The sequence below is a fragment of the Thalassophryne amazonica genome, chromosome 1 (genome assembly GCF_902500255.1).
Source record: "Thalassophryne amazonica chromosome 1, fThaAma1.1, whole genome shotgun sequence".
Classification (NCBI taxonomy): Eukaryota; Metazoa; Chordata; class Actinopteri; order Batrachoidiformes; family Batrachoididae; genus Thalassophryne; species Thalassophryne amazonica.
In genome coordinates, this window is record NC_047103.1 from 68,729,815 (window position 1) to 68,749,035 (window position 19,221).

At 40.6% G+C, this 19,221-nt stretch overlaps 1 pseudogene; it reads right to left on the reverse strand.

Moving 5' to 3' along the window:
* The window catches only part of LOC117507278, a 248,582-nt pseudogene that overhangs the window by 80,862 nt on the left and 148,499 nt on the right, over window positions 1-19,221 (reverse strand).

Consider the following 19,221-nt stretch of genomic DNA (forward strand, 5'->3'; position numbering starts at 1 on the left):
TCGCTCATTCAGGCGGTTTCGCCATGATTTGCCCTGAATCCTACTTATTCGTGCAATGTGTGAAGGGGCCCTAAATATTTAAACCATTCACACAAGCAGTAAATAATATAGTCTTACCTGTTCATTTCAGTGTGATAATCTACATTCTGATGAAAACTTATCCACCTTTACAAAACAGCGTCTGAAAATAATTTAATTCTTTATGTCCTGGCTGAAGAAAAGTCCATTTGTCACAAGTTTGGTGCCAGGTTACAGCACCGGGTGTAATCGGTTAATTCCGGCTGATGGACCAAGTCTCTGCTGTGGACAAATCCTCCTCTTGTTTGTGCCACAAGTTGAAAGACTCCCAGTCCCTCATCTGCTCATAACGTCTCAGTCTGCAAACGACGAAATTATCCCATGATCCACAAAACAATAAAATAAAATAATGTGAAAATACTCAGTTTTGCCTCAGTGTCGAGTGGAGAAGCCGCAGACACTGTGCATGCTCATCAATATAAGTGTTCCACCTGCCAATCAAAAGGACTGCTGGTGAGAATTAACTGTTCTGACAACAAAAACACTGTGCAGCACCGACCCGAACCACTTGGTGGAAACGTCAGTAGCCTGTAAAAATCCATAAATGAATGGGACTATTAAGATAACGGTTCTGGCGCTGATGTCACTTCCTTCTTCTTCTCCAATGTCAGGATTCACCCGGACATCCCTGGTTTTTTAGTGGTGTGCAGTTCAAATCTGAATATTATATATATATATATATATATATATATATATATATATATATATATATATATATATATATACGAGGTCTGTCCATAAAGTATCGTACCTTTTTATTTTTATTTTTTAAATTATATGGATTTGATTCATATGTTTTCACGTCAGACAAGCTTGAACCCTTGGGCGCATGTGTGAGTTTTTCCACGCCTGTCGGTGACGTCATTCGTCTGTGAGCACGCCTTGTGGAAGGAGTGGTCCCGCCCCGTCGTCGGATTTTCATTGTCTGGAAATGGCGGAATGATTTGGGTTTTTTTTCCATCAGAATTTTTTCAGAAGCTGTTAGAAACTGGCACCTGGAAACCATTCAAAAAATTTATCTGGCTTTCGGTGAAAATTTTATGGGCTTCACAGAGAATAAGGACTATTACTACAGCTTTAAGGATGGCCCACAATGGTGCTCGGCATGCCGCGCATCGAGCCGCAACGGCAGGCGCGAACCACTGGATCATTTCTAAATGGATGGTTGTGTGGAGCTGGGACCGTCGTGTGCACTTTCTCTGGTTATCACAAGAGCTGGACATCAACCATTTTCTGGCAGATTTCACTTTTAACAAGAGATTTTGTCGTGGAAAGCCTCCGCGCGGAGGCTTTGTGCGTCACGACCGATTCGCTGTTCGAGCGAGACAAAGAACGCCTCCATTTCGGCGTGCCAGAGGACAAGTTTGGACATGCCCAGCTCTCCACAATTTCTCTTATAACTCACTCGACTGGTAAGCATTGAAAGCTGAGATAGGCATGTCCGAACTTGTCCTCTGGCACACCGAAACGGAGGTGTTCCTTTGTCTCGCTTCCAAAGCGAATCGGTTGTGACGTGCGAAGCCTCCGCACGGCTTTCCATGACAAAATCTCTTGTTAAAAGTGAAATCTGCCGGAAAATGGCTGATGTCCAGCTCTTGTGATAACCAGAGAAAGAGCACACGACGGTCTTGTATCCACAGAGCCATCCATTTAGAAATGGTCCGGTGGCTTGTGCCTTGTCGTCCTTAAAGACGAGAGCGAGGCTGCAGCACGTTTGACATCAGATTCTGAGTCGTTTTATGCTTTATGGATAAAATAAATAATTCACGGTAATCGCGAATATGAAAAATAATCGCGAATATGAAAAATACCCACGGCACCCCCGACGATCGATCACGGCACCCTAGGGTGCCGCGGCACCCCGGTTGAGAATCACTGGTCTAGGGGTTAAGGTATTGGGCTTGAGACCAGAAGATCCTCCGTTCAAATCCCTGCCTGACTGGAAAATCACTAAGGGCCCTTTGGCAAGGTCCTTAATCCCCTATTGCTCCCGGTGTGTAGTGAGCGCCATGTATGGCAACACCCTGACATTGGGGTGAATGTGAGGCATAACTTTAAAGCGCTTTGAGCGTCTGATGCAGATGGAAACGCGCTATATAAATGCCGTCCATTTACCATTTACAAGATTTGTAAATTTTGAAGATGGCATGAAGCCATAAGTTTGGAGATCACCTGTTTCTGAAGCTGTAGGTGTTGCTTTCACCTGTCTCCTGGAGACAGCCACTGTCTTCACCTGTCTCCTGAAGACAAGCACAGTGTGAAAACGCTGGTTCTCAGTGATCATACCTTTGTAGAAAACAGGTCATAACTATGTTTTCATCATTTCCACATCATATTTGCCCATCTTCCTATTGCTGATTTTTGGCACAGGTTTGGTTATTGTCATGACTAAAAAAACAATTGGATACCCAGTCGAGATCATGATATAGTGAGTAATCTGTGGTAACTGTGAAGTTGCAGACTGAAACCTATTGTAAAAATGTTGAAAAAAGTCATGAAGTTGTGACTCATTGTGATCCAAAAAAGGGAATAATCAAATATTGTAATCTGTGCAGCTAGGGGGTGACAGGCATTTGTTACTCTAATCTTACAAACATATTATTATCTTATTTCATTCCTGCAACTTGAAATAATTAAACTGGAAACATTTCAAGGTACAGTCAGGGACCGGAGGGTGTCCAGTCTGGTGACCTCAAATTTTCATCTCTGCTTTTTGCAGATTATGTGGTTCTATTGGCTTCATCAGGCAGTGACCTCCAATGCACACTGAGCAGGGTTGAGGCCGGGGGTGAAGCGACTGGGATGAGAAACAGCACCTCCAAATGGGAGACTATGGTCCTCTGTTGGAAAACAGTGGATTGTCCCCTCTGGATCAGGGGAGAGTTATTACCCCAAGTGGAGGAGTTTCAGTATCTTGGGGTCTTGTTCATGAGTGGGGGTAAGTTGGAGCGTGAGATTGCTAGACAGATTGGGGCGGTGGAAGAAGTCTTACTCCTGGACTTAGTGAGAGGCTCGACTATTCAAGAGGGACCCAGAGTAGAGCTGCTGTTTCTGCCATTTGACGCACACCATGGCACCATGTCAAGACGCACAACGTGGCTCCCCACAGCACACAGCACTGTACTGTGCTGAGGTGCACAGTTCCACTTATTGCTCTGGCAAAGGTACACAGTAAAATCACTCATGTTAAATTAACACTGTCAGTGAACATAGGGTCCCACTGTGGCCAGAGTTGGACCATATGTACACTGGCAGTTTTAATTTAACACCGTCAGTGTTATTTTTACACTGGTGATTTTACTGTGTACTGCAGAGGTTTGTGCATTGGCTGTGTGGAGCATTTGTAGCATACCTGTAAAGGATCACACAAATCATGCATCAATTTTCTGTTTTATTTGTACATATGGCATTTTTATACATGGCATTATTATTTTTTCAGTCCCTCTTGTAATAAATAATGTATTGAACAGCTGAGTTATTTTGAAGATGCCAGACTCCAGTCTAAGAAATTAAAACAAAATGCAGCTTGTGTTTTTGTAACTTGAGCGCAGAGGTCAGTGTGAGCAGTTCAAAGACTCACATTTCACTGACCTCTTTAAATGTCTTCTGGGAGTATAATACGCATCCATAATCTCATAAAAGGCATGCTGAACTGTTCAGAAGAACACATTTTCAAATGTTAACAAGTTATATTTTTGCTTTGTAATATTTTATAACCACAGACATTAATGGATATGCACACTGTGAGAACATGGGACTTCATTCAATGCAACCTGTATTCACAGCTCAGTCTCGTTTTTTTTTTTTCGTGCTCCCATCACAAAATGAGTCAAATTTTCGTGACTTTTTTTTTAACTCACTATTACTAACCCTACTCCTACCACTAATCCTAAACTTAACCATAACCTAACCCTACTCCTTCCCCCAACCCTAAACATAACCACCCCGACACCCCCCCCCCCCCCCCACTTCACTTTTAATTTCATGCAGCCATCACAGAATGAATTAGAATGATTTAGGGCTGCCATGACGAAAATGAGGTGCTTTTCGTCACAATATCATGAATCAATAGATTAATGTATATTTCGTGCTGCTGAATCACGACTTTCCGTGAGACCAGGTTGGTATTCGGCACTGATCTGGTGATAATCCTAACCCTTAATTTCAGACTGCTGATGTAGACAGTCAGCCCAATTACCTCATATTTGGAATACAGATGTCAAGCTGGGTCAAAAATTGGCAATGGGTTATTGTCATTAATGATCTGTTATTCAGGTAATTTGACAAAATTACCAGCCATTTTTGGCTAGATAAATCTGCTGTCATGACTGAATTTGGTTCAGACTAGTTCACTGATGAATTATGTTATTATTGCTATGATTACAGTAAGAGTATATTCAACTGTTAAAAGCGACATTTCTCCTTTAATTCGGGTTGTCTTATATATGCGTGTGTCTCTAGTGATTTTTAAATGAGCAGGTAGCTGTTGATTAAATAACCTCTTAATTTTGCTTTCTGAGTGACACCAGGATGATGCATTTCACTTAAAATACACATGCCATGGAGTGTTTCTCAACTCTACTCAAAAATATTGGAACACTTGGTATTTCACACATTTTAATTTGTTTATGCCATTTCAAATACAAATAAATTACTAAATCGAAAGTTATCTTCCTTAAACTCAAACTTAAAGCAAATGTCTACAACTTGACATAAATTGATTAAAATATAAACTCCAGCGTCCTGATGAAGTGGTGTAGAGGAGGAGTTTCTTAAAAAGAAGACCTGAATGTTCAGCTACAATTTGCCAGAAACTACATCTGAGATGTAAGCCTAGATTTGATGTTTTGGTGCGAGAAACTTTTGTATTTCTTCATAATTGTAAATAAAGTCTAAGACATATTCAGTGACTTGGAAATGTTCATGTTTCCATCCCCTGACATGTCTGAATAAAAGTGGCAATAAACCTGATTATTATTTATAGGTACAGTAGTGTTCAGACTAATAGTAGTGCTATGTGACGAAAAAGATTAATCCAGGTTTTGAGTATATTTCTTATTGTTACATGGGAAACAAGGTACCAGTAGATTCAGTAGATTCTCACAAATCCAAAAAGACCAAGCATTCATGATATGCACACTCTTAAGGCTATGAAATTGGGCTATTAGTAAAAAAAAAAAAAAAAAAAAAGTAGAAAGGGGGGTGTTGGTCAGTGAGTTTGTCAGTTTTGTGGAACAAACAGGTGTGAATCAGGTGTCCCCTATTTAAGGATGAAGCCAGCACCTGTTGAACATGCTTTTCTCTTTGAAAGCCTGAGGAAAATGGGACATTCAAGACATTGTTCAGAAGAACAGCATAGTTTGATTAAAAAGTTGATTGGAGAGGGGAAAACCTATACGCAGGTGCAAAAAATTATAGGCTGTTCATCTACAATGATCTCCAGTGCTTTAAAATGGACAAAAAAACAGAGACGTGTGGAAGAAAATGGAAATACACCATCAAAATGGATAGAAGAATAACCAGAATGTCAAAGGCTCACCCACTGATCAGCTCCAGGATGATCAAAGACAGTCTGGAGTTACCTGTAAGTGCTGTGACAGTTAGAAGATGCCTGTGTGAAGCTAATTTATTTGCAAGAATCCCCCGCAAAGTCCCTCTGTTAAATAAAAGACATGTGCAGAAGAGGTTACAATTTGCCAAAGAACACATCAACTGGCCTAAAGAGAAATGGAGGAATATTTTGTGGACTGATGAGAGTAAAAAAGTTCTTTTTGGGTCCAAGGGCCGGAGACAGTTTGTGAGACAACCCCCAAACTCTGAATTTAAGCCACAGTTCACAGTGAAGACAGTGAAGCATGGTGGTGCAAGCATCATGATATGGGCATGTTTCTCCTACTATGGTGTTGGGCCCATATATCGCATACCAGGTATCATGGATTAGATTGGATATGTCAAAATACTTGAAGAGGTCATGTTGCCTTATGCTGAAGAGGACATGCCCTTGAAATGGTTGTTTCAACAAGACAATTACCCCAAGCACACTAGAAACAAGCAAAATCTTGGTTCTAAACCAACAAATTAATGCCTCGCAGTTGTGAATAAATCATGAAAAACTGTGGTTATACAACTAAATACTAGTTTAGTGATTCACAAGATTGCTGAAAAAGCAGTTTGAACATAATAGTTTTGAGTTTGTAGCATCAACAGCAGATGCTACTATTATTGTGAACACCCCCTAAGCTACTTTTTTACTAATAGCCCAATTTCATAGCCTTAAGAGTGTGCATAACATGAACGCTTGGTCTTGTTGGATTTGTGAGAATCTACTGAATCTACTGGTACCTTGTTTCCCATGTAACAATAAGAAATATACTCAAAACCTGGATTAATCTTTTTAGTCACATAGCACTACTATTATTCTGAACACTACTGTATTATCATTTAGAGATTTCCTTTCAGTTTGAGTTTAAGGAATATAATTTTAGAATTTTTTATTTTTTATTTTTTTTGTATTTCTAGTATTTGAAATGGCATAAACAAATTAAAATGTGTGAAATACCAAGTGTTCCAATACTTTTGGAGTGCAAAATGAGTGTGGTATTATTACTGTTTTGTTTAACCCTCTGGGGTCTGAGAGCATTTTTTGGACAGTTCACTCGCCTGGCATAAATGTTTTATTATTGCTGTTAACAGCTCTCCCTGCATCCCACAATCAAGCTTTATGTCTCTTTTTTCAGGAGAACCTGTGCTTTCAGAATATATATTTTTTGTTGTGTTTTATAAGTGTAATAAAGGTTTACAATCAAAAATAGGCAAGGAAAAAATAAAGTGAAAAATAATTTTCCACACACATTTATTCAAAACACAGCAAACTATAATAAACAACTGTTTTGACACTTTATCAAGGTAACTTGAGGTCTTGTGTGAAACACTGTACAACAAAAAGGTTCAAACAATAAACACAAATGCACATTTTGAACAATATATACAAAATGGTCTGTGCGTTTTGTTGTCCATTGATATGGTAAACAGTGCTTTATGCAGAGAAAACAACAGAGTTATGCAGTAACATTCACATGCAAACTAGTGGAGCAATCCTAATAGTTACACACTCTTTGTTTTGAGCATGTGAGATTGTCATCAGACGCTCTCCGTCTGCTCCATCTGCTTTCTCTGATCACTGTGCGTAATGGCGCAGGGCACACTGAGTATGTACTAATAGTATGTACTCACTGGAGCACCCAGGGGGCTATTCAAATGGGCCAACTAGTAACACATCACTCCTGAAAACGATCTTTGGCTTTTCACGTGAAGTAAATCTGCCCTACGAGTGGATTTTGGAAAACCATGTGACACTGAACCAATTCCGATTGGACACTCACATTGCGCACGTCATCACACAGCTTCTATGAGGAGTACAAAGATGGCCGATGGCTGGCTCGAAAGTCCGCGGAGTTAACTTTTCAGCAAAAAAGTAAGTTTCTATCTCATATCATTAAAAAGTTATTTATAATTTAATAAAGCTTGGTCTTAGCCGTTGTATACGACGCCGTTGGCCCCAGAGGGTTAAGAATGTTTAATTTTCACTGTTGCTGCACTTTGTGTGAAATCATAGTCATATCGTATATCATATTCTAATTCAGTTACATTTTTTCCACAAATCTGATTGGTTAGTCGTCTGATAGATTAGGGTGGCAAAATATTCAACCGTTTTACGTACTCCACGCCCTGACAGGGTGTGCTGCTACGCAGATGTCAATAATGGCGGTGTCAGCTCAGAGCGAGAGAAAGCTGCAAAGTGACAACTATGCGGAAATGGGTGATATTGATGTGGATACTGATACAGAATTACTATTTCACATTTGATGGTTTGCTCTGCGCCCTGACCGCTACCTACAGAAAAATAAACCATGCAAATAATGGAATTGGATTAGAATGGGAATAACCCCCTTGTGTCTGATGATTTGGTTACATTCAAGTTGGATTACTGTCGCAAATATTCGTTTTACCATTAGTGGAGCCGGTAAAATGCCTTTTAAAGCTCAATTTGTGACAATATAATCAGCATGAATGTCCGCAAATCATCAGACACAACAGGGTTATTCCCTGTTTGATATGACAATATTATTATATTATTTTCAACTAGCTGAAAACTTTGACTATTAAATTACATCTACATTCAAAAATGCTTAGTGGCAGGGGGTTAAGAGGGCTGTAATTAGGGGGCTCTGTGGGGTGGAGCTCCCCCAGAAGCTGAAAGGCAAAAACAGAAAAATGCTTAAAAAGGAGGTAGTATGGGGTGGGGGGGGGGGGGGGGGGGGTGCTACAGAAGCTGAAAGGCAAAAAAAGAAAAATGTTTAAAATGGTGGGCGTCTGAAAGGTTTTAGCCATGCTCATGCTCCCAAGAACCATTTTACTGAAAAAAGTGTGAAGGACCTAAATGACGTGGTTAGATGGTGAGGAGCTTCCAGGCATGTGAGAGGCAAATAAAGAAAAATATTTTAAAAGGAGAGGGGGTGAAAAAAAAATCAAAAATATAGCTTTCCCAAGATTACCCAGTGTAAATTCTGGTTAAACTGTCATGGTTCAACTTTCATGCCAGTAACTGAAGGTGGGGTACCCGAGTTTTCAGATTCAGCAGCTTTTCAGCTGACGAAGATCTCGCTCTTATACCTGCTTGCCTCAGTCTCTCCACCACCACCTCCTTATTTACTTCTCTTTGAAAATGGATTTCATCTGACATGACAGAATTGCAGAAACCATGAGCGGAGGCATTACAAATGCACTGTCACCACGCTAACATGGCAGGAAACGAATGCCTCAACAGTTCTCGGCTGCAACCTGGGAAATCGGTGACAATACTCTGCCTCGCCACCACCTGCTTGACTTCAGCCTTTATCTGTGGTTTTGACGACACCAGCAAACTGCTCTGTGCCCACCCAGTTCAGCTGGCCTACTTTTGATACCAGCGAGGGAGAACTCACTGGCGGGGAAGTGATGGCAAAAAAAAGGGAGAAATACAGTAAGAGGAGGAGAAATGGATGCCAAAGGGAGAAAAAAGTGGTTGACATCATGCATACAAAAAGTAAATATAGATTACAACTTGAGTAAACAGGGATGTGTATTTTGTGAGTAAATCAATAAAATACCATCTGCAATTATTTTACTGGACACACTGTGTCACAGAGACAAGTGATTTTTATGACACATTAATAATCAATGCTGTCAATCCACATCAAACTGACATTTAATTACACTTGAAATAATAACGAATGCATGTCACTGTGGTGGTATGACATTTACCACACTGCATCTGACCAGTATCACCAGTATGGTCTAGTTCGCTCTTTCTCTGCAAGATTTGATAAAGTGGATGAACTTTTTCTGTGAGTGAGTGAGAGAGAGACAGAGAGAGAGAGAGAGAAAGAACTTGCACAAGAACATGGTGCATAACTGAAGACACACATCAAGTGTTAGACTTTTGCTTTTTCAAATCCTCGATTAGTAGTAATGATGTCTCCTGAGTTTGTGTTTCACTTTATGATCCACAAACCTGCACTAACTGCTGTTCATATTTCTTCTCTCTTGATGCTGCACGGATGATTCAAGATTCAAACAACTTTATTGATCCCGAAAAGGGCAATTCATATCACACCCAATTACCTCAGACAAAAATACACCAATTAATCTACAATTATAACTAGATGAACGTAATAATGACACACATCAGGATTAAAACAACCGAACATATACAACCCCAATTCCAGTGAAGTTCGGACGTTGTGTAAAATGTAAATAAAAACAGAGTACAATGATTTCCAAATCCTCTTCAACCTATATTCAATTGAATACACCACAAAGACAAGATATTTATTGTTCAAACTGATAAACTTTATTGTTTTTGTGCAAATAATTGCTCATTTGCAAATGGCTGCCTGCAACATGTTTCAAAAAAGCTGGGACAGTGGTATGGTTACCACTGTGTTACATCACCTTTCCTTCTAACACTCAATAAGCATTTTGGGAACTGAGGACACGAATTGTCGAAGCTTTGTAGGTGGAATTCTTTCCCATTCTTGCTTGATGTATGACTTCAGTTGTTCAGCAGTTGTTGTTCTTTGTCCTATTTTGCACTTCATAATGCACCACACATTTTCAATGGGCGACAGGTCTGGACTGCAGGCAGGCCAGTCTAGTACTCATACTCTTTTACTATGAAGCCATGCTGTTGTAACGTGCAGAATGTGGCTTGGCATTGTCTTGCTGAAATAAACAGCGATGTCCCTGAAAAAGATGTTGCTTGGATGGCAGCATTTGGTCCAAAACCTGGATGTACCTTTCAGCATTGATGGTGCCATCACAGATGTGTAAGTTGCCCATGCCATGGGCACTAACACACCCCCATACCATCACAGATGCTGCCATTTGAAGTTAGTGCTGGTAACAATCTGGATGGTCTTTTGACTCTTTTGTCCGGAGGACATGATGTCCATGATTTCCAAAAACAATTTGAAATGTGGACTCATTAGACCACAGCACACTTTTCCACTTTGCATCTGTCCATTTCAAATGAGCTCGGGCCCAGAGATGGTGGCAGCGTTTCTGGATGTTGTTGATGTATGGCTTTCACGTTGCATGATAGAGTCTTAACTTGCACTTGTAGATGTAGCGACAGACTGTGTTAACTGAAATTGGTTTTCTGAAGTGTTCCTGAGCCCACGCGGTAAGATCCTTTTAATGCAGTACCGCCTGAGGGATTGAAGGTCATGGGCATTCAGTGTTGATTTTTGGCCTTGCCACTTACATGTAGAAAGTTCTCCAGTTTCTCTGAATTTTCTGATTATATTATGGACTGTAGATGATGGAATCCCTAAATTCCTTGCAATTGAACGTTGAGAAACATTGGTCTTAAACCGTTGGACTATTTTTTCATGCAGTTGTTCACAAAGTGATGATCCTTGCCCCATCTTTGCTTGTGAATGGCTGAGACTTTTGGGGATGCTCCTTTTATACCCAATCACGTGTCTTCAGTTCCCAAACACTTAATGAATGTTGTTAGAAGGATAGGTGATATAACACAGTAGTAAACATACCACTGTCCCAGCTTTTTGAAATGTGTTGCAGGCATCCATTTCAAAATGAGCAAATATTTGCACAAAAAAATTACGTTTATCAGTTTGAACATTAAATATCTTGTATTTGTGGTGCATTCAATTCAATATAGGTTGAAGAGGATTTGCAAATCATTGTATTCTGTTGTTAATTTACATTTTACACAACGTCCCAACTTCAGTGGAACTGGGGTTGTACATTTGATTGTTTATGTCCGCTAAACTAAACAGTCCGTCATCCGAATTGAGGCAATGTGAGTATGGGCTGCAGCAGCTTCATGCTGTGCAACCGAGCTTGGGGGGTGGAGCTGGGAGGTTACTGCAGTTGTGCGGCACGGCCTCCTGGAGGAGGAAGGGAGTGGCAAGTGTGGAAGCCGGGGTGGGGACAGAAACACAAGGAAGGGCGGGGAAGGAACTGTCTGTAGACCTCAGAGACAGGACTGTCTTGAGTCACAAATCTGGGGAAGGATACAGAAATATTTCTACTTCTCTGAAGGTTCCAATGAGCACAGTGGCCTCCATCATCCAGAAATGAAAGAAGTTCAGATCCACCAGGACTCTTCCTAGATTTGGCCACTCATCTAAACTGAGCAATTGGGAAGAAGGGCCTTGGTCAGCGAATTGACCAAGAACCCGATTGTCACTCTGTCAGAGCTCCAACATTCCTCTGTGGAGAGAGGAGAACCTTCCAGTAAGACAAACATCTCTGCAGCAATGCAGCAAATCAGGCCTGTATGGTAGAGTGGAACCAGACGGAAGCAACTCCTTAGTAAAAGACACATGGCAGCCTGCCTGGAGTTTGCCTAAAGGCAACTGAAGGACTCTCAGACCATTAGAAACAAAATTCTCTGGTCTGATGAGACAAAGATTGAACTTTTCAGCTTGAATGCCAGGCATCATGTCTCGAGAAAACCAGGCACCATCCCAATACTAAAGCATGGGGATGCCAGCATCATGCTCTGGGGATGTTTTTCAGCATCAGGAACTGGGAGACTAGTCAGGATTGAGGTAAAAATGAATGCAGCAATGTACCTGCCCCAGAGTTCTCTTGACCTCAGACTGGAGTGACTTTTCATCTTTCAGCAGGACAATGACCTTCATCACACAGCCAAGATATCAAAGGAGTGGCTTCAGGACAGCCCTGTGAATGTCCCCGACTGGCCCATCCCGAACTCAGAACTGAATCCCATTGAACATCTCTGGAGAGATCTGAAAATGGCTGTGCACCGACCCTCCCATCCAACATGATGGAGCTTGAGAGGTGCCGCAAAGAGGAATGGGCAAAAATTGCCCAAAGATAGGTGCACCAAGCTTGTGGCATTATATTCAAGAAGAATTGAGGCTGTAATTGCTGCCAAGGTGCATCAACAAAAGTACTGAGCAAAGGTTGTGAATACTTATGCATGTGTGATTTAATAAATTTGCAAAAATAAAAAAGGTTGAGGTTGTCATTATGAGGTGTTGTGAGTAGAAGTTTGAAGGGAAAAAAAATAATTTACTCCATTTTGGAATAAGGTTGTAACATAACAAAATGTGGGAAAAGTGAAGTGCTGTTAATACTGTCTGGACGTATTGTCAACCTGGTCTCACGGCAAGTCATGATTCCACAGCACGAAATATACATTAATCTATTGGTTCATGATATTGTGATGAAAAGCGCCTCATTTTTGTCACGGCAGCACGAATTCATTCTAATTTATTCCGTGATGGCTGCACAAAATTAAAAGTGAAGCGGGGGGGTTGGGGTGGTTATGGTTAGGCTGGGGGGAAAGAGTAAGATTAGGTTATGGTTAAGGTTAGGGTCGGGGTAGGAGTAGGGTTAGGAATAGTGTGTTTAAAAAAAAAAAAAGTCATGAAAATTTGACTCATTTCATCACGGGAGCACGAAAAAAAAGTGAGACTGGGCTGGTACTGTAGCCTTTACTGCTTACCGCCTGGTGTACCTTGGTACCTGGTGTCATGGCAAAATCTTCTGTCACAGTGGAATGTGACGAAAAAGTGCTGATGCCCACCTCTTCCACAATTTCTCGGATAGTCACACGACGGTCCCACATTACCACAGCATTCACTTTGGAATGATCCGGTCATTTCAGTGTGTTGATGCTGACCGGAGCGCGGCTCGCTCTCCACCGTTGTGCGGCCGTCTTTAAACCGGTTGTACCGCTCCTTAATCTGTGTGATGCCCAGAGGATCGTCACCGAAAGCCATCTGAATAATCCAAATGGTTTCCACCTGGCTGTCACCCAGTTTCTGACAGAATTTGTTGCAGTCGCGCTGCTCCAGTCGTTCCGCCATTTCCTTGCAAAGAAAAAACGACGAGAGACTACACCCATCCTCACACAAAGGCTGCTTACCAGCAAATGACGCAACCGACAGGCGTGAAAAAAATCCTGCATGCGCACGAAGGTTCAAGGTTGGCTCATGCAAGCACACATGATTCAAATCCATCAGGTTTTTGAAAAAAATAAAAAGGTCGGATACTTTTCTAACAGACCTCGTACAAACTAACAAAATTTAGTTGTAACAATAGCAATATGAGATTTCTGATGTCCACAAAGGATTGATGAGGAGTCAAAATAACAGATATGTGATTCACATCATGGCCCGAACTTTACCTGGATCTGGATTCCACAACACCATGGAATAACTGCATACTGATCCAGAATGGTCTGACTGATCAAGATGTTGCAATGTGATATTTAATTCACAAGCTGAAACAAAATAGTATTTTCCTGATCTTGGTTTGGTTGTGCACTAAGGCTTCGATGATTAGTCGACTTGTCACGATTACTGGGTGATTCTTAGACTACGGGCACTTATTATGTCCTTTGATCATATTGTATGAAAAACAGAAAAAAGGGGAAATTTCACACTTTTATAGTTATCTTTACAATGAAAGTGTGTTAAGAAATTTGTTCTAGTAGTCTATGATGACTTTTTCACCTTTTTTCAGCATCATTATATGCAAATATTGCCGTTTTGTGCTTGCCCCACACCCAGACTTTTGATCTTCAATGATAAAAATGAATGGTAAAGAAACGTTTTTTTCTAATGTTTTAAAATATCTCTGAATAAAATATCAATAAAATAATCAAAACATAATTGGGGTATTCAATGTCATACAACTGTTGTGATTTTTTTAAACAAAATGTAGTTGTCCCACACTATTGCTGTAATTTCCACCACAACATTGCAATGTCCCTTTAAACAGTTTGTATGAAAGATTGTTTGGGTAGTTTCTATGGAGATAAACAGTGACATCAGAGCACATGTATATAGTGCCAAATCACAACAAACAGTTGCCCCAAGGCGCTTTATATTGTAAGGCAATGGTGTGGTGGAAATCACATTTACAAGGCCAATAGTGCCCGTAGTTAAAGAATCACCCTACTATCAAAATAGTCGGTGACTAATTTAATTATTGACGTAATTGTTTATTTTTTAAGCTTTCTTTTTCTCTTAAAACTGCTGCTGTGTCTTCCGCTGCCTTTCTGTCCTTGATGCACTTGCGCAGTAGTGGTAATGTGGGTCAGCTGTGGTGTCATCGGAGAAATTACGCCTTTATCGTGGCTTACCAGCAACAGAGCTCAAGAGTTCAGAAGCATTTTAACCAAATTAAAGAGAAAAACGTGCAAGGCAGAACTTGCCTTCTTCCACGCCAGTACAGGAGCATCTGAGAAGGAAACACGTTATGGCTGATTCTGACGAAGAGAGAGTCATCTTGATAAGCTAACTAGCTAGTTAGTTGCTAACATTAATGTCTATAATGAGCTACTTACTTTATAGTGAGCCGTAAACGTTAACATTAGCAATGACAATTTCACTAGCCTTAGCACACATATGTGTTTGCTGTAACATTATAACAGCAATGTCATGTTTGAATGGGAAATGTGACAACGCTAATGTTTTATAACACTATGTTACAGTGCTAAAAAAATACATTCCTCTTCAATGGACGACTTTGTTACCAAGTAAAAGTTGAATGAACTTGAATTATCATCATAATTGTCTTTATTTTTAGTTAGAACATACCTTAAAGACTTCAAACATGAAGCAAATGATGATTATATAAGAGCAGCTGCATGCTGGTGTGATAGGTCACAATTTATGTATGATGCGATTAGTCGCCTAATCACAAAAATAATCGGTGACTAGTCAATTAAGCATTTGTTGCAGCCCTACTGTGCTGTGCACGAACACTCCTCAACCAACCTGATGGATCTTGACAGGTGCTGCAAAGAAGAATGGGCAAAACTGTCCAAAGATAGAGTATATATATATATATATATATATATATATATATATATTCTTCCAGGGTATGTAAACATTTGAGTACAACTGTATATAGCACTTTTCCATCTGCATCAGAAGGTCAAAGCGCTTTCCAATGATACCTCGCATTCACCCATTTACACAGACACACAGACACACTCACACACCAATGTCAACATGCTGCCATGCAAGATGCTAACTACACACCGGTTGCAACTAGGGGATTAAGTAACTTGCCCAAGGGCTCTAAGTGATTTTCCGGTCTTGCTGGGTTTCGAACCGAGGATCCTCTTGTCTCAAGCCCAACACTAAACCACTAATCCATCACCTGCCATCATGCAATCTGCATAGCCTGACCCGCAACAATATGGACTGTTTTATGACCAAAATCTGACCCGTCCCACGGAAAAAATAAGTCAATGGGTCTGAACACAGACTCTCTCTCTCTCTCTCTCTCTCTCTCTCTCTCTCTCTCTCTCTCTCTCTCTCTCTCTCTCTCTCGCACTCTCTCTCTTTCTTTCATACACATGCACATGTGCAAATTTATTATCCTGTAAATGTATTAGAATTTATATTTCACAATTATGATTGGGTGCAGAGAAATTTGTGAGACATAGGTCTCATAGACATAGACAAAGTACTTACAGACTGTTATAATACTGTATAACGCAGTGCAAAACCTTGTATTTTTCAGTGAAGTAAATTATTGTCCATTTATTTTTGGATGCTTACACTATTTTACTTTGCAAACAGAAATAAAATTATTTCACAAAAAAAACAAAAACTACCAGGGTCAAAATTATTAGTCCCAGATGATGCTAATAGTCTACTGTGCGTCCTTTTTGATGGATAACAGCCTGAAGTCATTTGTTGCAGTTTCACAAAGTCTCAGACATGTCTCCTGAGGAATTTCAGCCCATTCCTCTTTGGTGAATCTCTCAAGCTCCTCCAGATTTGAGGGTCTTCTGACATGGACCTTGGCCTTCAGTTCACACCACAGATTTTCAAAGGGATCAAGTCAGTGCTTTGTGCAGGCCAGTCAGTAATGTTCACATTGGTCTTCTGGAGGTAGTTCATCAGGAGTGACGCATGTTTTGGGTCCTTGCCGTGTTGGAAGGCAAAACGATGAACCAGACTCAGTTTTTCTGCTGACTGGTTGAGGTTTTCTTTCAAAATCCTGACATATTCTTCTTTCTTCATAATTCCTTCCACCTTGAGATTCCCAGTTCCAGACACATGAAGCATCCCCGCAGCATAATACTACCACCACAATGTTTCAATGTTGGGGACTATGTTCTTTGGGTTATAGACCTCTACCTTCTTTCTCCAAATGTAAGCAACATCTCTGTGGCCAAAGAGCTCCAGTTTGGTCACATCTGACCAAAGGACACACTTCCAGTATGCATAATCTTTCTCCAGTTTGTCCTCAGCATACTTCTGTCTGGCTTGAAGGTGTCGCTTATGCAGAAGTAGAGTTTTTCTTGATCTGTTACCTCACAGTCCATTCCTGTCCAGGGCTCTAGTGATTGTCTCCTTTGAGACTACAATTCCTGACTTGGGTAAATCATTCACTCGTGTCTTGGTAGTTGTTCTGGGTCTTTAGACACATTGCTCACTGGTTTACTTTCCAGAGTCTCTGAAATCTTTCACTTCCTACCTCTGCCAGGTAGTGTGGCTCTCTATGAATTGCTCGATGATACTTCTCACTCTAGATCTAGACACTTGGAAATGCTGTGATAACTTTGTATATCCTCCTCCTGCTTTGTGAGCATTAACATTTTTTTTCTCAAGTCTAAACTGGTTTCGTTTGTTTCTGGCATGCTGCTATCTTATGAGGGACATTTTTTTTTTTTTGTCAAATAATTTTGTTTCTGTGTGTGAAGTCAAGTAGCATGTTTAGAAATGCTGTGTTGAGAATTCCTTGTTCTGTTTAAAAAAAACACGTGAAAATTTTGAAGATAATGTTCTATTTCAGTGCAGCGCATTGACTTAGTGGTTAGCATTATTGCCTCACAACAAGAAGGTCATGGAATCGATTCCCACCTGTGGCCTTTCTGTGTGGAGTTTGCATGTTCTCCCCATGTTTGCATGGGTTCCCTCCAGGTGCTCCATCTTCCTCCCAGATCCAAAGACATGCAGGTTGGGTCGATTGGAAACTTTAAATTGTCCGTAGGTGTGTGTGCAGGTGTGAATGTGGCCCTGTGTCAGACTGGCATCCTGTCCATGGTGTACCCCGGATCCCACCCTATGACTACTGGTTCAACCTGCAGGTGCCCATGTGTTATGGGTTGACCTGCACATCACCAGTAGCCAGGGAGTTAGACTGATAAATTTACATTACTTAACTTTGTGTGTGTGTGTTCTGTAGTAATACTGGAATTCATAATCTGTTAAATTATGCCTCTGGAAATGTGGCTACTTGTGCAGACATACACACATTGCAGTCTCATTTCACTGACTCCACTGATTTTTTTTTCTCTTTCATCTACCTACATTTCCAGACTGAAAACAATAGAGGGCTTCTATTGGCAGTGACAGAAACCAGCCTTGCCAGACCTCCTCCCACTTTTAACTTCTTAATGGAAATAGAGCTACAAATTTACCTGAATGAACAAACCTGCTGAATATCAATAAATGCCTGAAAACAAACAGAGTTGGTCTGGAGAAATTCAATTTCACTGAAAATTTTATTTGACAAAGTTGAAGCATGCAGTTATGGCCTAAGTAAGCACAACTTGAACTATTTGGTATAAAAAAGAATGTCTTTAAGAAATACCAAACCAACCTGTATTAAAAAAGTAAGTCTTGCGGGATGGGGGGGTTAAGTGAGAAGATGCCTGCAGACTGGAGAAGTGTGCTGGTTCTGATTTTTCAGAACAAGGATGATGTGCAGAGCTGCAGTAACTACAGATGCATAAAGTTGATCAGCCACAGCATAAAGTTATGGGAGAGGAGTGGAAGCTAGGTTTAGAAAAGAAGTGACAGTCTGTGAGTAGCAACATGGTTTTATGTCAAGAAAGAGCACTACAGATGCAATGTTTGCTCTGAGAGTACTGACTGAAAAGTATAGAGAAGGCCAGAAGGAGTTGCATTGTGTGTTTGTGGATTTAGAGAAAGCTTATGACAGGGTGCCAAGAAAAGAGTTGTGGGATTGTGTGATGAAGTCTCAAGCAGCAGAGAGTTATGTGAGGGTGGTGAAAGATTTGTACAAGGACAGTGTGACAGCGTGACAGCGGTGAGATGTGCAGTAGGAATGACAGATCCATTCAAGGTGGAAGTGGGGTTATATCAAGGATCAACTCTGAGCCGATTCTTGCTTGCAGCAGTGATGGACAGGTTCACGGATGAGTTCAGACAGGAGACTCGACTATGTTGTTTTCAGATTACATTACGATATGTAGAAAGAGCAGTTGAGATGAGCCTGGAGAGGTGGAGATACGCTCTGGAGAGATGTAGTCCAGCAGCTTAACTCCAATATGTATAAGAATCGTTCAGTTTGTGATAAAAGCATGAAATTTGGTACACATATAGCCAAAGGCATATTGAAAAGATTTGGAAATGGAGGCATCATGAATTTTCAAGATGGCGCCCATGGCAGCTATTTTTCAAAATGGCCACCAGAAACAACAGTTTTCTTATGAGTGATGGATATAATGTGACATTGTACACAGAATTCGATTAATTAATTACCATAAGTGCTTGCTAATGTGTTTTTTTTTTTGGATTAGATATTTTCATTAAAAATTCAAAATGGTCGCCA